We start from the raw sequence: 25850 nt of genomic DNA on the forward strand, positions 1-25850 counted from the left end.
CTTGTATGGTGTACTGTTGGTTTCCTGATTTCAATGGATGGATGTATGTATGTTTGCACCCGCTTAGAGAACGATCTGGTCGAAGAGCCCGAGGAACTCGCAGGAGAAGTCCCTGAGCAGCAGTCGGTTGGTGGAGGCAAGTGTCCCTTGACCTATCTCTGTCCTATTCATTATTTAATTCACCTCCCGCTTTACACATTTATGCCTAAGGATTGACTAGCTTTTGTGATCCATGTCCTTGTTTACCTATTTGGGTTGGATTATTATTGTTTAGCTTTATGCTATTGCTTAACTCTAATCAATGAACATGATGAGATTATCTATGATACGCTGTTTTCCCTTCTCTTATTATGATGTTGTACTTGTGGCTTTAAGGGGGCTCGAGCGGTTTCTCGAGTGCCTCTCCGTAAGGACCTGTTCTATTGATGACCGCTCGGGAAAACAGTGCAACCATGAGGGTGGAATGGGATGCCCTTAGCTGAATAATTATAGGATCCGGGGTGTAGTTCACTTAGCCGTTGTGCCGTCAATGGGGCTCGGTGTATGCGGCTCGCTCTGCCAAGTTTGGGTTCGCCCCTTGGGGAGGAGTGCGGTGCATTTAGGAAACCTAACGGGTGGCTACAGCCCCGGGGAATCTTTGTAAAGGCTACGTAGTGATGCCCTGCTGGGTCACCTTGGTAGTGATCAATGGAGAGTCATGATCTCCGGGCAGAATGGGAATCACGGCTTGTGGGTAAAGTGCACAACCTCTGCAGAGTGTTTGAAAACTGATATATCAGCCGTGCTCGCGGTTATGAGCGGCCAAGGGAGCTCCAGTGATTAGTGGTACTTGATCAGAGATACTTTGGTACAGGTGGTTATGAGATTGATGGTTTTGGTTATGACTATGGTGCTGGTAAGTGGTATTCTTTCCGTTTGGAAAGGGTACATCGGGTTAATAACTTGGGTTAATGCTAAAACTTGGCTTTCTACTAGTAAGTAATAATCTGACCAACTAAAAGCAACTGCTTGACTTATCCCCACATAAAGCTAGTCCACTACAGCCAAACAGGATACTTGCTGAGTATGTTGATGTGTACTCACCCTTGCTCCACACACCAAACCCCCCCCCATCCCCAGGTTGTCAGCATTGCAACCACTGCTCAGGCGAAGATGAAGCTGTGGAAGGAGACTTCCAGGAGTTCCAAGACTACGACGAGTTCTAGGTGTGGGTTAGCGGCAACCCCCAGTCGGCTGCCTGTGAAGGCCACGGTTATCTACGTTTCTTTTCCGCACTTTGATTTATTGTAAGAACTATATGGACGTCTCAGACGTGTGATGTAATCGACTATTTCCCTTCTTAATACTATTTTGAGCACTGTGTGATGATGTCCATGTTATGTAACTGCTGTGTACGTGAATAACTGATCCTGGCACGTACATGGTTCGCATTCGGTTTGCCTTCTAAAACCGGGTGTGACATAAGTGGTATCAAAGCCGTGCTGACTGTAGGACCGCTAACCTAGAGTAGAATGGTCGTTCTAAGGACTATAGACCTCTGTCTATGCCTTGACTTTGATATCTCTTCAAAAGTTGGTCATACCGACCAAACCTATGTTCTACTATATAATATACCTTGCTAGAAATCATGTTTTATTCTAATCCTTCATTTACTTATGATTCATTATTTGCTGGTCATATTAATTCTGTTCTCACCCTTTTGCTTGCGATGTCTTTTGTAGATGGCTCGACTTAGACACACTGCACGAAAGTCAGTCATCCCCTTCTTACCCTCCCGCCTTGCTGAGCGTCCGCTTCGCCGTCCCGTGGCCGGACAGTCCAGCCACTTGGAGAGACTGCACCACCGCCTGCGTGAGGAGCAGGAACGTCGACGACAGGAGCAGCAGGACTCTTCCTTCTCGCTCCACCAGGAGATAGAGTCTGTGAGGAGCTGCTCCCCTGTGCTTCCTCTGGAGGCGCCCCCTGCACCACCACTGGGCGCCCCAGCTTCTGGAGTAGCTGCTGGAGGAGACCCAGACGACGGAGGTGGCGACGACAGCTCGAGCCACGACACCGACTTCTCTGCTAACCTTGAGCCGGAAGGATGGGTTGCTCGACCCATCACTCGTGACGCTGCTCGCGGGTGTCACTTCCACGATGCGCCGACACCCTGCTACGTCGGGCATTTAACCGGCATACTTGGTCCGTCGAGTATCGCTGTGTGGTCTACCAGCACAGTCGCGGGGTCTACCTGGACCATTGGGAGGCAACCTGCTTGGTGCGCTCCCGGAGAACAGTCTCCAGGGTGCGGAGGCCTGCTCAGAGCACTATTCTATCTCTGAGCGGGACTCAGCTGAGGCAGCCATGCAAGATGCTGCACGGCGTGCGCTTTCGCACTACTGCTCGGTTTTCGGTGGGGCAGCTGACGGTCTTGACCTGAAGTATTACCCCCACCGTCCATCTGGCAGCACAGGAGGCGTGATTGTCTCACCTGTCGGTGAGGGCAATCCTAGGTTGAGCAGCACAGTCAACCTAGCCGCCGTGCTAAACACGGAGCTGGACCATGCATTAGACGAGCTGAGTAGGGCTCGTGCTGAGATCGCCCTGCTGCGGGCTGAGCGCGCGGAACGTCGTCACTTGGATGGTGGTTCCCCCGCTCCCGTCGGGACTCAGCACCCGTACCGCTCACCTCAGCGTGGACACCAGTCTTATGGCAATCCCGACTGCAAGACCAAGATAACTCTAGAACCGTAGATCGTTAGAGTTGGATCTTGTAATTAATACGAAATATATACATAGAAGCTTCAGTCTTAGCGTTAGTCTCGCTTTTAGTTAGTCTTAGTTAGACAGGGTAGTTTGCTATATCCTGTGCATTTATGTTTGTCATGATGAACTATGTTTGGTTTGGATCTTTGTAATGACTGTCACCAGAGTGTGGGTGTCCCCTGCATTTTGGTTTACCTATTATGTTAATGGAGTTAGTTATATAGTTGGGAAACCTTTTATTCCACTTTCCTCTTTATCTGAGAAGCTGTGTGGTCTGTGTTGGAGATCAGTGAAGATGCTCATCTGTTCAGTGCTGTTGAAGAATTCTATACTCTTTTCTTATGCTGCAAGATTTGCCAGATCAGTTCTGATGTGTGGTTGCATTCTGCAGATGTCAGAGAACAGGCGCAGAGGAGGAAGGCGTGCTCAGCAGGAGCGAGCCGCTCAACAGGATGAGGTGCCCCAGCAGCAGCACCTGCCGCCCCCGCCCCCGATGTCGATCGAGCAGATGTTTCTGATGCAGACTCAGGCAGTTCAAGCCATTGGTCAGACTTTGGCCGCCATTCAGCAGCAGCAGCAACAACAGCAGCAGGCCCCACCTCAGCCTCAGATGCCTCAGATGCCCAGAGACAAGCGTGCTGAATTCATGAGAGGTCATCCACCAACGTTCGCTCATTCTTCTGACCCCATGGATGCTGAAGATTGGCTGCGCACTGTGGAGCGGGAGTTGCATACCGCTCAGTGCGATGACAGGGAGAAAGTTCTGTATGGTCCCCGTCTGTTGAGAGGAGCAGCCCAATCATGGTGGGAGTCTTACCTCGCCACCCATGCCCACCCTGACGCCATCACCTGGGAAGAGTTCAGAGGTAGTTTTCGTCAGTACCATGTTCCTGCAGGTCTGATGACAGTGAAGAAGGAGGAGTTCCTGGCCCTCAAGCAAGGGCCATCGTCTGTCAGTGAGTACCGGGACAGGTTTCTGCAGTTGTCTCGCTATGCTCCTGAAGATGTCAACACCGACGCCAAGCGGCAGTACCGTTTTCTGAGAGGCTTGGTTGACCCTCTACAGTACCAACTCATGAATCACACCTTCCCGACATTCCAGCACCTGATTGACAGAGCAATCATGACAGAGAGGAAGCGTAAGGAGATGGAGGATCGTAAGCGTAAGATCAGTGGACCCCAGCCTGGAAGCAGCAATCGTCCTCGTTTCTCAGGCAATCAACCTCAGCAGTTCAGGCAGAACCAGCGTCCACCTCAGCAGTATCAGCAGTCCCAAAGGCAGTATCCTCAGCATCAGTACCAGAACCGTCAGAGCAATCAGTCAGGAGGTCAGTTTCAGAGGCAGAATCAGCAAGCACCTTGTCTTCCTGCCCCAGCAAGCCAGCAGAACAATCAGGCAGCGCCAGCTCAGGTTGGAAACAGAGCATGTTTCCACTGTGGAGAGCAAGGCCACTGGGTGATGCAATGTCCGAAGAAGGCAGCCCAGCAGCAGTCAGGCCCCAGTGCCCCAGCAAAGCAGAATGTGCCTCAGCCTGGAGCAGGCAACCGCTCTCAGCCGCGCTATAATCATGGAAGGCTGAACCACTTGGAGGCTGAAGCAGTTCAGGAGACCCCCGGCATGATAGTAGGTATGTTCCCAGTCGACTCCCATATTGCAGAAGTGTTATTTGATACCGGAGCAACGCATTCTTTTATTACTGCATCATGGGTAGAAGCACATAATCTTCCAATTACTACCATGTCAACCCCCATTCAAATTGACTCAGCCGGTGGTAGAATTCGAGCCGATAGCATTTGTTTGAATATAAGTGTGGAAATAAGGGGGATAGCGTTTCCCGCCAACCTTATAGTAATGGGTACTCAGGGAATAGATGTCATCCTAGGGATGAATTGGCTAGATAAGTATCAGGCAGTTATCAGTTGTGATAAAAGGACCATCAAGTTGGTGTCCCCACTAGGAGAGGAAGTGGTGACCGAGTTAGTCCCGCATGAGCCAAAGAAAGGAAGTTGTTATCAGATAGCTGTTGATAGCGGTGAAGCAGACCCAATCGAGAGTATCAAGGTTGTGTCTGAGTTCCCAGATGTGTTTCCAAAGGACCTACCGGGTATGCCACCAGAGCGGAAAGTTGAGTTTGCCATAGAGCTTCTTCCCGGAACCGCCCCTATCTTCAAGAGAGCTTACAGAATATCTGGACCAGAGTTGGATGAACTTAAGAAGCAAATTGATGAGCTGTCAGAGAAAGGTTACATTCGGCCAAGCACCTCGCCTTGGGCCGCCCCTGTCCTGTTTGTGGAGAAGAAAGATGGCAGAGGCAAAGATTTTCGAGAAGATGCAGAAGGCGTGATATGGTTCAAAGACCGCTTGTGTGTTCCCAATGTCCAGTCCATTCGGGAGTTGATTCTCAAGGAAGCTCATGAGACAGCTTATTCGATTCACCCTGGCAGTGAGAAGATGTATCAGGATCTGAAGAAGAAATTCTGGTGGTACGGAATGAAGAGGGAAATCGCAGAGCATGTGACTATGTGCGATAGTTGCCGAAGAATTAAGGCAGAGCACCAGAGACCTGCTGGATTGTTGCAACCATTGCAGATCCCTCAGTGGAAATGGGATGAAATCGGTATGGATTTCATAGTCGGATTGCCTCGCACTCGAGCCGGCTACGATTCCATTTGGGTAGTAGTGGACCGTCTGACCAAGTCAGCCCACTTCATACCTGTCAAGACCAACTACAGCAGTGCAGTATTGGCAGAGCTGTATATGTCTCGGATCGTTTGTCTTCATGGTGTGCCAAAGAAGATAGTGTCAGACAGAGGAACGCAGTTCACCTCTCATTTCTGGCAGCAGTTGCATGAAGCTTTGGGCACGCATCTGAATTTCAGTTCAGCTTATCATCCGCAGACAGATGGCCAGACCGAAAGAACCAATCAAATTCTTGAAGATATGTTGAGAGCCTGTGCGTTGCAAGATCAGTCCGGATGGGATAAGAGATTGCCTTATGCAGAGTTTTCCTATAACAACAGTTACCAGGCCAGTTTGAAGATGTCACCATTTCAGGCGCTCTATGGAAGGAGTTGCAGAACTCCATTGCAATGGGATCAGCCTGGAGAAAAGCAAGTGTTTGGACCAGACATTTTGCTTGAAGCCGAAGAGAACATCAAGATGGTCCGAGAGAATCTGAAGATAGCACAATCGAGGCAGCGAAGCTACGCAGACACAAGAAGAAGAGAGCTGAGTTTCGAAGTCGTAGACTTCGTCTATCTGAAAGTGTCACCGATCAGAGGAGTCAGAAGGTTCGGAGTGAAAGGCAAGCTAGCACCCCGTTACATTGGTCCGTATCAAATTCTTGCAAGACGTGGAGAAGTGGCCTATCAGCTCAGTTTGCCAGAGAATTTGTCTGCTGTGCATGATGTCTTTCATGTGTCTCAGTTGAAGAAGTGCTTGCGTGTGCCAGAAGAGCAGTTGCCAGTGGAAGGTCTTGAAGTCCAGGAGGACTTGACCTACGTTGAGAAACCAGTGCAAATCCTTGAGGTTGCAGACAGAGTCACCCGAAGGAAGATCATCAGAATGTGCAAAGTCAGATGGGATCATCACTCAGAGGAAGAAGCAACCTGGGAGCGTGAAGATGATCTGATGGCCAAGTACCCTGAGCTCTTTGCTAGCCAACCCTGGATCTCGGGGGCGAGATTCTTTTAAGGGGGATAGGTTTGTAACGCCCTGAATTTGGGGGTAGAATTTTTTCTTCTTTTCTCTCACCAAATTCAGGCGTTACTCTTTCCTTTTTCCCTTTTCTTCTCGCTAAGCCTTGATCTTTTCCAAAGTCGCAGCGGGTTTCGGCTTTAGACCTCGTGTAAAGCAAAACCTTAAAACACTTTATTTCGTGTGATGCACCATGCCGAACCATGCATACTTTTGATTGTTCAAAAATGTAAAAGCATTCATCCAAAGAAAATTAGATTTTAGAAAAAGAAAAACCCTTTTCTTTTTCTCTCCCTCCCTCCCTTTCCCATTTCGGCCCAGCCCCCCCCTTCGACCGGCCCAGATGGCGGCCCAGCCGCCCCCTCCCCTCTCCCCCCCCCGCGCCGGCCCAGCCGCGCGCCCCCTCCCCCCACTTTGGGCCCAGCCGGCCCAGCCGCCCTCCCCACCCCTTTTCTTTTTTCCCAAAAATCCCCCCCGGGCCCCGCCCGTCATCTCTCTCTCTCTCTCTCCATCACCCTAACCCTAACCCTAGCCGCCGCCGCCCTTTGCCCCCGCGCCGCCGCCGCTCCCCGGCGCCGCCGCCGCCGTTCTCCCCTCCGGTGAGACCCCCCCTCTCCTCCCCTCCCCCCCCTCTCCTCCCCTCCCTCCGGCGCCCGCGCCCGCGCCCGCGCCCGCCCCGCGCCCCGGGGTCCCGCGCCCGGCCGCTCCCGTCCCCGACCCCGGCCGGCCCCGCTCCGGCGAGCCCCGCGCCCCGGCGTCCCGCGCCCGGCCGCGCTCGTCCCCGACCCCGGCCGCCCCGGCCGCCCTCCGGCGAGCCGCCCGCGCCCGCGCCCGCCCCGGCCTCGCCCGCCCCGGCCCCGCCTCGCCGCCCTCCGGCGAGCCGCCCTCGCTCGGCCCTTCCCCGCCCCGGCCGCCCTCGCCCGACCCCGCTCCGGCGAGCCCCCGCCCCGTCCCGCGCTCGGCCGCGCCCCTCGGCCCCGCCCCCGGCTTGGCCGCCCTCGACCGCCTCGCCTCCGGCGAGCCCCGCGCCCGCGCCGGCCTCGCCTCGCCGCCCTCCGGCGAGCCGCCCTCGCCCGGCCCCGCTCGGCCCCGCCCTCGCGCCCGCTCCGGCGAGCCGCCCGCGCGAGCCCGCCTCCCGGCGAGCTCAGCCGCCCCCCGGTTCAACCGCCCCGTGCCCCGGCTCGGCCGCCCGTCCCCGCGCTCGGCCTCGTCCGGCCGCGTCCTCGCTCGCTCGCGCTCGCTTGCCCCGGCGTGCTTGCCCGCCCGCCCTGCCATGCCTTGCTCGCGTCGTGTCGGCCCCAGCGTAGCCTTGAGTTCGGCCCAGCATGCCTATGGCGCGCGGCTTTGAACTCGGCTAGCGCACGACCCCGACGTGCGCACGGTTAGTTCGTGGCGTGTGCATGCGGCCTCGCGCGCATGCCCGCGTAGTGCGCGTGCCTTGGCACGACTCGTCGTGCCCCGTCTACCCCCAGACGCCCCGTCTACCCCCCCCCCCCCCCAGTCTCCTATATGCGCTAGTCACGTTGTTTATATTAATAAGGTAGGAGTCTCAGTTTGGAAATTGGTTACGATAGTTAATTTGTATAGTCAATCGTCTATCTTATTTAATGTTAATCTACTAAAAGTGATCGTGTTTACATTAGTGCATGTAGCTAATCCTTTTGTTAGGACCAACTGGAACTAGAGCGCGTGACGTCTAGTCATTCGTTTACCCGTAGTGCCCCTCGAGCATAAGCCTCAACCCCTGCGAAACCTTCCCTCGTTTCTTTCTAACCAAGGTAAATTCATTATCGTATGTGGTATTCTATGCATATTTGCTTTACTTGTTCTCTTGTATGGTGTACTGTTGGTTTCCTGATTTCAATGGATGGATGTATGTATGTTTGCACCCGCTTAGAGAACGATCCGGTCGAAGAGCCCGAGGAACTCGCAGGAGAAGTCCCTGAGCAGCAGTCGGTTGGTGGAGGCAAGTGTCCCTTGACCTATCTCTGTCCTATTCATTATTTAATTCACCTCCCGCTTTACACATTTATGCCTAAGGATTGACTAGCTTTTGTGATCCATGTCCTTGTTTACATATTTGGGTTGGATTATTATTGTTTAGCTTTATGCTATTGCTTAACTCTAATCAATGAACATGATGAGATTATCTATGATACGCTGTTTTCCCTTCTCTTATTATGATTTTGTACTTGTGGCTTTAAGGGGGCTCGAGCGGTTTCTCGAGTGCCTCTCCGTAAGGACCTGTTCTATGGTTGACCGCCCGGGAAAACAGTGCAACCATGAGGGTGGAATGGGATGCCCTTAGCTGAATAATTAGAGGATCCGGGGTGTAGTTCACTTAGTCGTCGTGCTGTCAATGGGGCTCGGTGTATGCGGCTCGCTCTGCCAAGTTTGGGTTCGCCCCTTGGGGAGGAGTGTGGTGCATTTAGGAAACCTAACGGGTGGCTACAGCCCCGGGGAATCTTTGTAAAGGCTACGTAGTGATGCCCTGCTGGGTCACCTTGGTAGTGATCAATGGAGAGTCATGATCTCCGGGCAGAATGGGAATCACGGCTTGTGGGTAAAGTGCACAACCTCTGCAGAGTGTTTGAAAACTGATATATCAGCCGTGCTCGCGGTTATGAGCGGCCAAGGGAGCTCCAGTGATTAGTGGTACTTGATCAGAGATACTTTGGTACAGGTGGTTATGAGATTGATGGTTTTGGTTATGACTATGGTGCTGGTAAGTGGTATTCTTTCCGTTTGGAAAGGGTACATCGGGTTAATAACTTGGGTTAATGCTAAAACTTGGCTTTCTACTAGTAAGTAATAATCTGACCAACTAAAAGCAACTGCTTGACTTATCCCCACATAAAGCTAGTCCACTACAGCCAAACAGGATACTTGCTGAGTATGTTGATGTGTACTCACCCTTGCTCCACACACCAAACCCCCCCATCCCGAGGTTGTCAGCATTGCAACCACTGCTCAGGCGAAGATGAAGCTGTGGAAGGAGACTTCCAGGAGTTCCAAGACTACGACGAGTTCTAGGTGTGGGTTAGCGGCAACCCCCAGTCGGCTGCCTGTGAAGGCCGCGGTTATCTACGTTTCTTTTCCGCACTTTGATTTATTGTAAGAACTATATGGGCGTCTCAGACGTGTGATGTAATCGACTATTTCCCTTCTTAATACTATTTTGAGCACTGTGTGATGATGTCCATGTTATGTAACTGTTGTGTACGTGAATAACTGATCCTGGCACGTACATGGTTCGCATTCGGTTTGCCTTCTAAAACCGGGTGTGACAGATGCCTCTGGGCTACGTGCGCCTTCATGACAGATAAGACGTGCGCCTGTCCATTCCACTGACAAGCGGCGTGCTTAGTCCACAATACGTGGACCACACAATTACTCACCATTACTCCTGCATTACTCATACGGTAACTGCCCATCAATGCAACATGGATTGCGAACATCAAGACTCCCGGTGATTACTCAGGCGTTACTAGCATTAGTTACTCACATAATGTATTATTCCATTATGCTCCTGGGCCCGCATGTCGGGGCTCAGCATCCTTGTATGTACCTCCCTTAAACTATGAAAGGGAAGGCACACAACATTACAGGGACAAGCTCTCAAGCACACAGACTTAATTGACTCGCAATACAGCTTACACACAGTGGAGGTAGGGTACTATGCTCCGGCGGCCTGAACCACTCTAAACCCTCATGTCCTCGTGTGTTCTTCCACCTTCCAACATACAGGCAAACCGCTAAGGCCCCTCCTCATCTTAGGATTAGGGCGGGTGCGTTCCGCCACCCGGCCGGTGAATTCCCCCACCGACAGTCCTGTTATTTACATCGGAGACCTTGAACTCCTAGTAAATTGTGGGCACAGTCTGTAGAATTTAAAATAAATCTAGGAAATAGTTTTAGGTGCAAAAAAAATAAGTATAAAATCTTAGGAAATTCATATCTTCTCTATTGTAACTTTGAATTGACCCATTCGAGTTGCGCTAGCCTCATAATAAAAGTGTCCACACTTTAGTAACATTATTTTATCATATAACATGTTCTCAAAAATAGTTAACTAATTTGTTCACCCTATGTTTATTGTGTTAACATGTTAATATTGTATTTCAATTCGGAGTAACTATAATTTTACTGGAACATGATTATGTTAAAACATAGACTAAAAGTTGAAGCAATTATTTTTATATGTTTCTCCCATGATTTATAGCACAAAATATATTATTATCATTCAATCACCTAAAACTTCAGAAAATCATATCGTTATAACCATAACTCCTATTTTAGTTGTTCTCGAATCCACGATCTCATAGCAACGCGTAGATTATTACGCACTTTATTCATATGTTTGGTGTAATGTTAATTTTGCCTATACCATGTTTGTCTGTATTGCTACGTTTAGTAGTGAGGACACGTGTCATCTAAAGAGCAAGTTGGTACCTGGAATCTCATGTCCCAGGCAAGTTGTGCCCTTCATCATTTCTTTTTACCCAGTCATGTTCTGATTAATCATAATGATCTGCATAGGTTAATTTTGATGGGACCCAATAGGTTACCCTAGTTTACTATCTTTATACCTTGTTTTACCACTGCATTTTTGGGTAGCACCTGCTATTGCTTTATGTGGTTTTTGGTATAGAGATACATTTTATCCATGATTATATTTTATTATCAGTTGTTATTTACTGTTCATGTTAAGATCATTATGATAATTGGAACATGGAGAAGCACTCGAGAAAATAGTGTTACCACAAGGGTGGTATGGGACGCCCTTGGCTGACTAATTAGGAAAGCTAGTGGAGGACTATCTTACCCGAAAGGGGCAAGGGCAATAGGGGGGTGGTCAGTGTAGGGAGGGCCTTGGGTTGATTTTGCTGCGATCGTGGTCAGGCGAGGGGTCCCTGCATTAGAGCTTCCTAGAAACTGTAGCGGGTTTTCTGAAGCTAGTGGAACTTTGTAAAGGCCTCGTAGTGTTACCCTGCCTCCCCTCCTCGATAGAGGTGTATGGGATTGCCCGTCTCTTGGCAGATGGGTAACATGACTTGTGTGTAAAGATGCACAACCTCTGCAGAGTGTAAAAATGGTATACTAGCCATGCCCACGGTCATGAGCAGCTCGGACACTCACATGATTAATTTATGGAATTAAATTCAATTTGTCATATGCATTGCATCGCAGGTGATGTTGTTACTTTTGTTCCATGACTAAATTTGGTTGGTATTTACTTATACTTAGTAACTGCTAATACAATTTTGACCAACTTTAAAAGCAATGCTCAACTCTAACCATCCTCTTTGGTAAGCCTTACACTTCGTACAAGCTCCCACCTTTGGCAAGTTCATACACATTATTCCCCACAACTTGTTGAGCTATGAACGTATGTGAGCTCACTCTTGCTGTCTCACACCCCCACAGGTCAAGAATAGGTACCGTAGGATGAGGCGCTTGGAGGATGCTGCGATGTGTTCGTGAGAGGTCTAGGCCATCGTCTCCCAGTCAACTTTGGGTTGCTAGACCGTTGTCTCCTTATAATGTAATTATTTATTTTGTACAGAACTCCTATTATATAGTAAAGATGTGACATTCGATCTTGTGCCATGATTCATCATATGTGTGATTATGTGCCATGATTCTTGTCCTAGCACACCTGGTGATTATGTTCGCGCCCGGGTCTTGGTGCCTCGAAACCCTGGTGTGACAATAGTACATCAAGTTCGTAGCTTCCTTGGACTAGCTGGATATTACCGCAGGTTTATTCCGGATTTCTCCAAGATTGTTAAACCTCTTACAGGTTTATTGAAGAACGATACCAAGTTTGACTGGTCCTTAAAATGCAATGAAGCCTTCGAGCAGCTGAAGGTGTTATTGACCACTGCTCCGGTATTGGCTCAACCAGATATTAAAAAACCTTTTGTTGTGTATTGTGACGCATCAGGTAGTGGACTCGGATGTGTCCTAATGCAAGAGGGCCAAGTCATAGCTTATGCTTCAAGACAACTACGCCGGCATGAGGAGCACTATCCAACTCATGACTTGGAACTAGCTGCAGTTGTTCATGCCCTCAAGATATGGCATCATTATCTGCTGGGGAATATATGTCATATATACACAGATCATAAAAGTCTAAAATATATCTTTACCCAGTCAGAACTGAACATGGGGCAAAAAAGATGGCTTGAGCTGATTAAAGATTATGATTTAGAAATTCACTATCACCTAGGAAAAGCCAATGTGGTGGCAGATGCACTGAGTCGCAAAGCTTCCTATCATTGTCTTACAGTGAAGACCCCTGACACCACACTATGTCAAGAAATGGAAAAGTTAAACACGGGACTTTGACACAATTAAAGCTTGAGTCAGTTCTTCTATAGAGAATTATTGATGCCCAAAGAGCCGACAAGGGTATGAAACACATTCATGAGAAAATAGAAGCCGACGAAGTTAATTGCTTCAGAAAAGATGACCAAGGAATACTATGGTTCAATGATCGCATAGTTGTGCCTAAAGATGCTAAAGTCCGCCAACAAATTTTGGATGAAGCTCATCTTAGTCGATATTCCATTCATCCTGGAAGTACTAAGATGTATCAAGACTTAAAGCAACACTATTGGTGGACAAAAATGAAGATTGAGATTGCATGCTATGTGGCAAGATGTGACACCTATAGACGTGTCAAGGCAGTGCATATGTAGATAGCTGGACCACTGCAATCTTTACCCATCCCAACTTGGAAATGGGAAGACATAAGCATGGATTTTATTATGGGTTTGCCCATAATAGCCAAAGGTTTTGATTCTGTATGGGTTATAATTGATCGGTTTACAAAGATCGCCCACTTTCTTCCTGTCAAAGTAAAGTATACAGTGGCCACATACGCGGAACTTTATATTGCTCGTGTTCTCAGTTTACACGGGGTTCCAAAAAAATAGTGTCGGACCGCGAACCACAATTTGTATCCAAATTTTGGGAAGAGCTACATAAATCCCTGGGTACTAAGTTGCTCCACAGTTCGGCAAATCATCCTCAAACAAGTGGACAAACTGAGAGAGTAAATCAAATACTTGAAGACATGTTGCGAGCATGTGTCCTGGAGTTTCCGCAAAAATGGGATGAATGTCTGCCATTGGCAGAATTTTCTTATAATAATAGCTATCAAGAGAGCATCAAGATGGCACCATTCGAAGCACTGTACGGGCGACAGTGTCGGACACCCTTAAATTGGTCAGAACCTGTAGAACGGTGGTATTTCAAGCTTGACTTAGTCAAGGAAACAGAAGCCAAGGTTCAATGGATAAGAACCACTTGAAAGAAGCTCAAGCTCGGCAGAAAAGTTATGCAGACAAATGACACCGACCCTTGTTCTTTCAAGTTAAAAATCATGTGTACCTGAAAGTATCACCAATGAAGGGTGTGAACCGTTTTGGGGTAAAAGGGAAGCTAGCACCCCGATACATTGGCCCATTTCCCATTCTTGAACAATGTGGACCAGTGGCATACCGACTTCAACTACCAGAAACATTATCTGTTGTGCATAATGTGTTCCATGTATCTCAATTGAAGAAGTGCCTTCGGGTTCCTGATCGAACCATCGATGTGGTAGATGTTGCTTTAGAACCAGATTTGACTTACTCAGAACATCCCATTCGAGTTTTGGATCAGAAGGATAGGATCACCCGAAAAAGGACTCTTAAATTCTATAAGGTACAATGGAACCAGCAAACTGAAGATGAAGCTACCTGCGAGACTCAAGACTTCTTGGAAAAGAATTTTCCTAGGTTTTTAGCTTCATGTAACCTGTAATATATGTACATTTGATTGTAAGGGTAGAATAAACCCCATACCACCCCTACTCTGTAAGACAAGTAAGGAAATAAAGATGTGACACGTTTCCTTTTCCATTACTTACCCTAGGACCTTAAATCTCGGGACGAGATTCTTTTATGGGGGGAAGGATGTAACACCCCTGGTGTTACTGGCACTAAAACTTGAGCATAACATCATGTGCAATGACATTTCATGTGTTTGTTACACCTAGAATGCATTCACTAGGTAAAATGTTCAAACAAGTTGTGATGATATGACTTGAAGAGTGCTTAACCTTAGGGTAGGGTACTTAACCCTGAAATTAGGGCCTAGGGATTAAAGTGAAGCCAAAATAACTAAAAATCTCATAAGCCATGAGAAATGTTCACAAGGTATCACATTTGATGAACTTTAGTGGCACAAAAACCATAATGTGCCCAAACCCTAAAGACAAACCCTGGAAAACCCTAATTGGGAACCCTAATGATAGGAGTATAACTTTGCTTAAGTAACTAAGCCTTGGTGACATACAAAATTTGGAGATAAACTAGCTTGAAGATGAGCTGTCAGTCAGCACTGATGACTGAATTATGGCCACTAGTGACAGTGGCAGGACTTTGAGGTTGAATTGGAGTAGGATCCAGTGGTTGATTGGGTATGGTTACTATAACAAAATTAAAGATCGATTATAGATCAACAATTTTGATGCAGATGGATGATCAAGTTGCTATATAGATTTTGGAGTAAATTACCCCCAATTGTGCTCTGTCAGGTGCCCTGAAGAACAATTGTGATGGTATAGTAACCTGAATAAGATCGCGGGTTTAGTGCATCTCGGTGCCGATGACTCCGCGCCGCGATCTTCGTCGGCGCTATGATTCACGCCCAGTAACGCGCGGATAACGACCCCTGGTGAAAAGATCTCACCGTGGATGAAGTCGGAGCACTGTATTGCCCTGTCGCCGTACCCACTTGCCCGGCGACGTGGCCACACGGTCATCGCCGAGGCTGTCGTCGTTTTCCTCAGTTGCGTCACGCCTTAGGTAGTTTACCACGTCGCTTTGCACCATGGAGGTTAACCGGTATAGCCATTCTCCTAGGTCCGGTGAATGCCAGCACACTTTCTTCAAATTGGACGCCACCACCGATGGAGTCTATAAATTGCTGCCCCAGTGAGCTCCGCTAGGTTATTACGTATCCAAACCACCAGCTCTTGCCTCCGATCGTCCAAGAGAGCCTCCCAATTTCCCATTTCCCCCAAATCGGTCAGAACGCCACCGTGAGACACCTCGCCGTGGCCAGACGTCTACGGGTTAGTTCATGCCCTTTTGTGTGATGTTCTAGCCTCCCTCATGTCTCTTATTACTCATAGACCCGTTCGATTGAACTAGACCACCTTGAATCGTCTAGAACACGTTGGTTTGTCTCCGGTTCTCGCCGTCATCGTGGACAAAGAGATTCCGACCCGGATTCGTGCAATTAGTTGAGGGATTAGGGTCACAAGGGGTAGAATTTGGTGTCGACCAAGTAAGAAGTCTAGCCTTTGCATATTCCGGCCGGTACAAGCTCGCCGGAGCAGCTGCTCCGCCGTCCGTGGTCGGGGACGCGGTTTTGCAAAGGAGAAAGAATTGAGGGGCCTTAGTGCACCTGTCAGAGACACATGGGAATAGTGAATAAGGATTCTTTCATGGTTTTTCGAATAGTCGGGGTCCTCTGTGTAAAGCTGCCAACGCGGGCGCGTTTTCCCATTCGTGGGCCGACTCGGGCTGGTTTAAGCCTGTTACTATTCATTCCTTTTCTTTTTCTGCCAGGCTTAGGGAATTTATAGAAAATTCTAGAAAAATGATAAAAATATGAGACCAATTTTACTAGACTCCTAAATTCCTCTAGTATATAATAAAAATAGTTCCAAGATTTTTAGTCCCAACCATCAATTATTTAGTATTCAAAAAGGCCAAAACCTAGACTTTTGGAATTTTAGAAATTACTAAATAGCTCCAAAAATCATAAAACTTTTTGGGTAAGCTTAATTTAGTAATTAGAGCCCATGGGTAAAGTTTGGTATGTTTTGTACATTGTTGGTCCCAAAACCCCAAAACCCTAGCTTTTTAGAATAGAACTGCCTAACCATACTAGGGTATTAGCCCAAAAAACCCTAGTTATCCAGGTGTACCGTGAAGGAAAGTTGTATTCAAGATACAACTTGATGTGTCACTAATATAACTGCATATTCATAGCATCACATGGGCATTCATGTTTATATATGGTTATGTATAGAAAACGAAGAAGAAGTAAGTGTTGAAGAAGAAGAGACTGCACCACCAACTGAGACTCCACCTGCCGAGAATTGTTTTTATTTTGATATCTGTGGAACAGACCCCGAATCCCCTACAACACAAGGCAAGCCCCGGTGCATTTACCTTTTCCTTGTGATTTTAATCTCTTTATCACTTGAATGATGCATTAGGTGATAGGAGTTGGGTGTTAAGCCGATTGCTGCATTTCCTTCCTTGGAATTATTTACCCTTCCTTGATTACCTATTTTATTAAAAGGTTTTCTGATGCTTAGTCTTGCTTTAGAAAACAAAAAGGTTTTGTTTTAAATCAAAGATGATGTTTCAGATGGAATGGGATGTTTTCAAAAATAAAACTTGATGGTGGATCCATCATGGCCGTGATGGGTTCAACATCGGACAAGATGTACCTCTATCATGTACCAAATTTTGGGATTGAAAATGATAAAGACGAGACCGGACGAGTGACTTTCACGAGAAGGAAGCCTCAGTCTAGTGTCTCTGTCTGAGTCGATTAAGGATCGTGTCGATGTAGGCTTGCTGATTGAGGACCTTTTAACTGGCCACATGCCTTGTCATGGGTAAGCTTTGCCTTGAGCAGACTAATACCAGAAAGGCCAACACGCAATGGGAGTGGAGAGATGGCGAGAGTAGCGTGTACCCTCCGTTAATGACTGCTGCCTTCGGCACCCGCCAATAGCAAAGACTGAACCGTATGATGGATGCTCTAAACTTTGAGTATCCTGATTACGAAAGGCTTGATGAAGGGGCCGAAGGAGTCAAGAGGAAGATGATTGTTAGTATTCTAAGTAGGTAGGCTATTCCGTCGGTTTAAGAAGACCAGGAGGCTTTGAAGAAACGAAAAACTATACTGGAGCCGAAAGTATTGGCTCCCAAAAAACGGAAGCTTACCGAGATGTCCTCTAAGAAGATGAAGATGCAAGATGTGCCGAAGCAGACTACGAGCCCTTCTTCGTCTTCTGCTGCTGAGGTCTCGGAGATTTTTAAGGTAATGACTTAGTCTTTCCCATTTGCACTGCTATGTCCTCTAAGGTTGGAACTGACTAGCCTCTTACAGACAAGGGAAACCTCTTCGACTACCGAGGGGAAAACGAGGGCCCGGAGAAACGACGTATGATGAATATACTGGAAGCCAATGAATAGACCCTGCCCTCAGCTTCGACAGATAAATTTACTAAGTCTACTAAGCTACTACCGTAGTCGAAGTTGAAAATCTCACAACCACTCTATCAGAAATCGACAGACTTATATCGAACGTGGTTGCGGAGAAAGAGGTAGCCGCAGTAGTTTCTGATAAGGGGAAGAAAAATGAAGAAACCTCTTCAGAAGGTGTGAATTTCGACCTACGGTACTTGGGCGGCCAACAGCTCTCCGAGGACATATCAGAACTAAAATATTTTGCTATCTCCTGCGGCTACCAGCCTGGGTCAATGCTCTTCGGCAGGGTCGATGAAGAAATTGTGGGATGCATTCGTGACCGCGCCGGTGCTAAAATTATAAGCACCCTATCCGAGAGTATTGGATTCTCGAAGCTTGAAAAAGATATCAACTGCTACAGACGCCAGCACATCATCGGCAACTTATTTTACTCGAACTTCAAGGTAAGGCTCCTTTGCAAGTTACCATTGGTATCTTCGTGTTGATTTTGGTATTCTAACTTTAATTCATTTTTATAGAGTTTATTGTTAAGCAAATCTTTGAAAATGCAACAAGATGATGAAGACAGAAAGAATGAAATTGTTGTCAAGGGTTTCAAAGATAAAATCAAAAACCTTGAAGATTCTTTAAAAGAAAACGATGATTTGCTGCATTCAGCTGAAGGATCTCTTGCCGAAGCACAGTCTCAGAATGAGAAATTGAGCAAGGAGTTGAAATAGGATCATATGCTTTGGGAAGAGAACTCCAGGCAATTCAACCGTGAAACCGAAGCTTTGAACATGACAATCAAGATTGAGGCTGAAAGGAACCTGAAGCTGAGTGAAGCACTCAGAACTTTTAAGGATAAATGTTTTAATTTTGCAACCTAATGCACTGCTCGATTAAAGAGTATATTCCATTCAGTCGGAGCTGCATCCGAGGAAGCTAACCTCTCTGCCGAAGATGTCCCCAGAGCACTTGAATGCGTCGAGAAAAAGGTTGACGTCCTCGACGAAGTCATAACTGGCCACGGTGACTTCTATGCGCTAGTGGCTTCTCGTGGTACGGTCGTCACTTTCATAAAATCCAGGTGTAACCACGCAAGAGCCGTTAACAAGCCAAATTTCAACCTTTCACCATTGGACCTATTTACTATTCCAGTCGAAGCTCGAAGCATAGGCAACAGGTTTATCACCCAAATTTAGGCAAAGGCGGTCGAGAGTTGGCTGGAAACGAAGATCAAAATCTTCTCAACAAAGTATAGCTCTTTACCTCTATTCTTTTATTTTACGTTTTTTCTTACCATATTCCTCATTACCCTTACCTTTGTCATTCTTCAGGGTGATGGTGCCGAAAGTTAGCGCACCGAAGTTAGGTCTGAACCCTTGAAGAAGACTTTAGAGGCTCCCTTTGTTGATATCTGTAGAAACACTTTTTGGAAATTCTTTATGCAAGAAAAGTGCATTATTTGACAAAGGATTCTAATTGAATGTGAATGGATAGTTGTAAGTATTTGTAAATGCTTTGTAATGCTATTTTACCTTTCATTCGTGTGTCGTATGCTTTGCTGTGGACGAATCTAATGCTCGTAGATTTTTTGAGCCAAAGGCGAAAAACACTTTCCCTTCTTTTCTTTCACATCGAAGCACCTCTTGAGCAAAATCAAAGATCGACTCTCATATACAACAAAATTTCATTTGAGACAAAGCATCTTCGTATATACGAAGCGTTTTCTCATTGAAGGCAGAAACCCTCGCTTTTCTTGCTAATGCTTTATGCTTTATGTCATGATGATGAATCTACAGATGCCTAATGCATGTTTGTATGAATGCAAAAGATGATGTGATGAAGTATGCAAATGTATGCCAAAGGTAAAAACTCACGCGAATACACACCCAGACTCTGCATCCCTTTAGGAACGACTTTGGAGTCTCTTCACCTTTTACTTAGGTGGTTATTCAGCTCTGCATTCCCTTGGGAACAACTTTGGAGCTAAGCTCTGCATCCCCTTAGAACGACTTTAGAGCTTCTTCATCTTTTACTTAGGTGGCATTTAAGCTCTGCATCCCCTTGGGGATGACTTTGGAGCTTCTTCACCTTTCACTTAGGTGGCATTCTAGCTCTGCATCCCCTTAGGGATGACTTTGGAGCTTCTTCATATTTTTTACACTCGATGGTGTAATCTTAGATCATTACATTTTACATGCGGGGGAATTTGGCCCTTGTATTGCACAGGGCGGCACAAAAAAATAAAAATTACAACCTATGGCCCCATTAAAAATCTTTCTCTCCTCTTTGAAAGTTAAAGGGTGCCATATGGAAAAAATAAGAAAATTACAAAATTTACACATATATCTTCGAACCTCATCTGCATTCCACAATCTTGGAATGTCGTTACCATCCATGTCTTTCAACCTATATGATCCAGGTCTTGACGAAGATACCACCAAGAAAGGACCTTCCCATTTGAGCTGAAGTTTTCCCACTGTATCAGGGTTGGCCACTGTCCGAAATACCAAGTGTCCTGCTTGATTTTTTTAGTCTTACCTTCCGATCATGCCATTTGACTATTTCAGCTTGATATTTATTGATGTGATCTATTGCCTGATGTTTGGTCCCTTCTATGGTGTCTTTTGTTATTTTACAATCCTCCTCGTTTTCTGCCGAAGCTAGAGTCCTTATTGAACCCGTTCTTGCTTCTTCTGGTGTTATTGCTTCATCACTGAACAAAATCTTGAATGGGGGTAAATCTTGTTGACCTTGAGACAACAATGTTGTGGTTCCATATCACTTTTATTAACTCATCTAGCCACTTTCCTTTTGATTGATTGAAGATTGACTTCATTATTCCTATTATTATGATTCTATTAGCTTGTTCTACCAATCCATTTGATTATGGATGTCTCACTGACGCAAAATGTATTTTTGTACCGATTTGGTCACAAAAAACTTTGAACGTTTCGGCATCAAATTGAATTCCGTTATCAACTGTAATGGCCTTCGGCACACCGAAGTGACAAACAATATTCTGCCAGAAAAACTTTTGAACCATGGCCGAAGTGATTGTAGCTAGAGGTTTAGCTTCAATCCACTTTGAAAAGTATTCCACCGCTACTACAACATATTTTAAATTTCTTTGCGCTGGTGGAAGTGGGCCTAATAAATCTATACCCCACCTTTGCAATGGCCAGGTGGGCTGGATTAGCTGAGTTAGAGACGAAGGTTGTTTTTGGTCTCTGTCGCAATTCTAACAGTTTTCACATTTTTGAACTAAATGTGCTGCATCCGAAGCTGCCTTCGGCCAATAAAATTCTTGTCTGAAAACTTTTCCAAGTAGAGGTCTGGACCCAATATGAGCTCTGCATAGCTCTGTATGTATTTCCTTCATTAGCTTCTGACATTTAGTTCTAGACAAACATTTCAGCAATGGAGAGCAAACTCCTTGTTTATACAATTCTCCTTCTATGATTACGTAGGGCCTTGTCCTAGCTTCCATTCTTTTTACATAAGCTTCATCCTCCAAAAGATAATTGCCTTGTACGAAGGATACAATCTCAGTCCTCCAATCTTCACTGTGCACTGGTGAGATTGTAAGCACTGCTGGCTCTATGAGCTCAACTGAAGGTGCTTTTATTGTTTCTAAAAATACTTCCGAAGGTAATGGGAGCCCCTATGCCGCTGACTTGGCTAATAGGTCTACATGTTCATTTTCTCCTCTTAGGATATTCTTTATAGAGAAGCCTTCGAAAGAGGCTTCCATTCTTCGGACTATATCGAGATATTTCTCAAGCTTCGGATCTCATGCTTTGCTGCTTTTGTCGATGTGGCATGTGATAACTTGTGAGTCTGATTTGAGGATTGCCCTTCTTATTCCCATTGCCTTAAGTTTTCGAAGCCCCAAGAGAAGGGTTTCGTACTCTGCAATGTTATTTGTGCAGTTGAACTCCAGCCTTGCCGCATAGCAGGTTCTGATCTTAGATGGTGAAATTAGAATGGCAGCTGCTCCTGCGCCGAAGGTTCCCCATGACTCATCACAAAAACAATGTCCAAGCTTCGTCATCTTTTGTTCTTTGTTCGTCATGAGCCCCTGGCGTCTAATCAGCAATAAGGTCTACTAATGCCTGAGATTGGTTTGAAGACCTATGAACATAATCTATGGTGAATTCATTCAGCTCTGCAGCCCATTTCCCAACTTTTCTTGTGGCTTCTCTGTTCCTTAATATATCCTTGAGGGGCTTCTCCAAATCCGTGTAATTTTTCTTTGAAGGATAAAGTACTTCAGAGTTGAAGCACACTAGGACTTGCTTCTTCGCTTGGCCATCTTGCTTTTCTTGCACGAAAGCTGCACTAACTGCAGCGTGAGAAGCAGCTACATACAACAGCAATGGGGCTCCTGACGAATGTGGGGTTAAAGTTGTTAGTTCTATCAAGTATTGCTTCAGCTCTTCGCAAGACTTTTGCTGAGTTGGTCCCCACTGGAAGACTTCAGCTGACTTCAATACTTCAAAGAATGGCAAGTTTCTTTCTACCGATCTTGAAATAAATTTGTTCAATGAGGCCAACCTTCCTGCCAGCCTTTAGGCACATTTTCTTGACTTTGGTGGCTCCATCCGAAGTATAGCTTATATCTTGTTTGGGTTAGCCTCAGTTCCTTTTGTTGACACAAGACACCCGAGAAATTTCCCCTTCTTCACTCCGAAAACACAATTTTCTGGGTTGAGCTTGAGGCCTGCCTTTCTAAAATTGGCAAAAGTTTCTTGTAGATCAGCGATGTGATTTTCTTGCTTGGTACTTTTGACTATGATATCATCGACATATGTTAGAACACTCCTGCCAATCTATGAGCAAAGGACTTTAGCAGTCATCTTGCTGAAGCTTCCTCTAGTATTCTTGAGCCCCTCAGGCATCCGAAGGTAGTAGTAGGTCTCACTAGGGGTTATCAAGCTTATTTTGGGCTCGTCTTCTTTCTTCATCCAAATTTGATATTAGCCTAAATAGCAGTCCAATAGACTCATGAGCTCCGAAGTAGCTACTGCATCCACAAGGGAGTCTATTCATTGCAAAGGAAACTCATCCTTCGGACATGCCTTATTGAGATCTGTAAAATCAATGCACATTCTCCACTTTCCATTAGCTTTCTTCACCATCATAGTATTGGCTAGCCACTCTGGATATGTTACCTCTCAGATTACTCCGGCACTCAGAAGCCTTTTGACTTTGTTTTGTGCACCTTCGGCTTTGTCATCGTACATCTTCCGAAGCTTCTGCTTGCTTGGCCTGATAGCCGGATCTACATTAAGTGAATGCTCAATGACATCTCTGTTGACACCACAAAGATCATTGGCGGATCAAGCAAAGACATCCTTATTGTTGAACAGAAACCTCAACAGAGTTTTTTCTTGTTCATCAGACAATTGAGATCCCAGTAACACCTTCTGCTCAGCTATGTCTTCACATAGAAGCATGGGCTTCGGTTGGTCTGCTGAGACAACCTTATCTCTTTTGTGCTTGTACTATTGATGAGCTTCGGCTTCATCTATGTTATGGATAGCCTTTGAATTTGTCCAGTTCCCTTCAGCCCTTCTAGCAACCTCTTGACTTCCATGCACAGCTATAGGACCCTGGTCTGATGGTATCTTCATGCATAGATATGTTGGATAAAGTATTGCTTCGAAGGCGTTTAATGTTCCTCGACCAATGATTGCATTGTAAGGATATTCCATATCAACAATGTCAAACACAACTTGCTCTGTCCTTGTATTATGAACATAGCCGAAGGTAATCGGCATTGTTATCTTACCAAGTGTCACTATCTACCTTCCTTCGAAGCCACAGAGGGGATGTGTTGCATCATGTATCTTATCATCCTGCTCTTGCATATGCCTAAAAACTTTTGCAAAGATAATATCTGCAGCACTACCTATGTCTATAAGGACGTTGTGTACCAGAAACCCCTTGATGACACAAGATATGACCATTGAATCATTCTGAGGGTAGTCCATGAGCTGAAGGTCCTCCTGGGAGAAGGTGATTGGTATGTGTGACCACTTGGACTTGATGAAGGGTCCTTGAACTCCAACATGTTGTACTCTTCTTTGTGCCTCCTTCTTCTTCTTGTTAGCGGACTTGATGATTGGTATGTGTGAGTTCACCGGAGGTGGGCACCAATGTTGGTCACTTATTCTCAAGTACTGTGAATCAAGAACAAGGCAACATGATTGTTAAAGATGAGAGACGTTTGTCCTTCGAAGCATTGTTTCCCCTCGAATTCAATGGTCATCAGACGAAGGTCATGAAGGACATGCCTTCGTTACTTCATAAATAAATTAGAATACATGAATATAAATATAATGAATACATATTATCAATACATTCGTATTAGAATTCTTTGAAATTTATAAGAGTATTAACAGAATCTGTACTACATTTATACCTTCGGCTTGTTCGAAGGTGATGACGTGAGAGAGTGATTACAATTTAGCGTGAACAGTATAGTGCTACTGTTCATCTATTTATAGGCACGGGATGCAGCCCGGGTAAAATTACATTCTTGACCTTCAACATTTGTTTATAAGCATAACTTAAAACACTAGGGTCTATCTGATCTTTTCATCCTCTGCTTGATCTAAACCGAAGCTGATGGCAGCTTCGGCACTTGCCATCTTTTTGCTTATACGTGAGATGTTCGTCTTGAGGACCTTCGGTAGAAAAGAAGACCCCCAACACCTGGTGAAGACCACATATTCAGGAGCCAGGCTAGCAGAGTTGTACATGGCATGAATAGTTTGTCTACATGGAGTGCCTAAGAAGATCGTGTCAGATCGAGGATCTCAGTTTACTTCTCGGTTTTGCCAGAAGTTGCATGAATGCTTGGATACAAGATTGAATTTCAGCTCGGCCTACCATCCTCAAACTGATGGGCAGACCGAGAGGACCAACCAAGTGCTAGAAGATATGTTAAGGGCATGTGCTCTTAAACATGGTGGCAGTTGGGATAAGAGTTTACCATATGCGGAATTCTTTTACAATAACAGTTACCAGGCCAGTTTGAAGATGTCCCCATTTGAGGCTTTATATGGTAGAAAATGCAAGACTCCTCTATATTGGGATCAAACTAGTGAAAGGCAGTTCTTTGGGCCGGAAATTATACAAGAGGCAGAAGAACAAGTACGGTTGATACGGGAAAACTTGAGAAATGCGCAGTCAAGACAGAAAAGCTATGCAGATGCCCGGAGAAGGCAGTTGGAGTTTAAGGAGGGTGATCACGTGTAACTGAAGGTGTCACCGATCCGTGGTATGAGAAGGTTTAAAGTTAAAGAAAAGTTGTCCCCTCGCTTTATTGGACCCTTCATGATCTTAAAACGAGTGGGGGAAGTTGCCTACCAACTGTAACTACCTGACCATCTTGCGGATGTACATGATGTCTTCCATGTATCCCAGTTGAAGAAGTGTCTCAAGGTACCTGAAGAGCAGCTACCTATGGAGGATCTTAGTGTTCAAGATGATCCGACTTATACTGAGTACTCTATCAAGACCCTTGATACTTTGACTCGGGTTACAAGGAGTAAAGTGATCAAAATGTGCAAAGTGCAATGGAGTCATCATGGTGAAGAGGAAGCTACTTGGGAAAGAGAAGAAGAGCTACGAATAGAATTTCCCGACCTCTTTCCTAGTTCATCCTAATCTCGAGGTCGAGATTCTTTTTAAGGGGGGTAGGATTTGTAATACCCAATTTGTGAATAATGAAAAAGGAGTTGATATCATTATATGATTTGCCATCTACATAATAGAACATGGGAATAACCATATTTAAGTGAACAAGTAGCTAATAAAATACTCTATGCATCATGTTGGAGTTATGTGTTGTGCATCTATAAATACTAATAATAATATTAATAAAAATATAGTAGTGCCCAAATTGGGATTTAAAACCAAATTTGCCACTTAGAAGATAAAGAGAAACAGATGGTGTAAAAAATAAAGGAAATATATATAAATAAATAAAGGCACCTATTCATACTGGTATCTAAATTTAAACATTTCATCTAAGCTTGAACTTCACAAACACATTTGAATTCAAATTTAGATTCAAAAATAAAAAGAAGAGAAAACAAAAGAAAAATGGAAAAGGAAACTTACCT

This window comes from Zea mays, chromosome 2, assembly GCF_902167145.1.
Source record: "Zea mays cultivar B73 chromosome 2, Zm-B73-REFERENCE-NAM-5.0, whole genome shotgun sequence".
NCBI lineage: Eukaryota > Viridiplantae > Streptophyta > Magnoliopsida > Poales > Poaceae > Zea > Zea mays.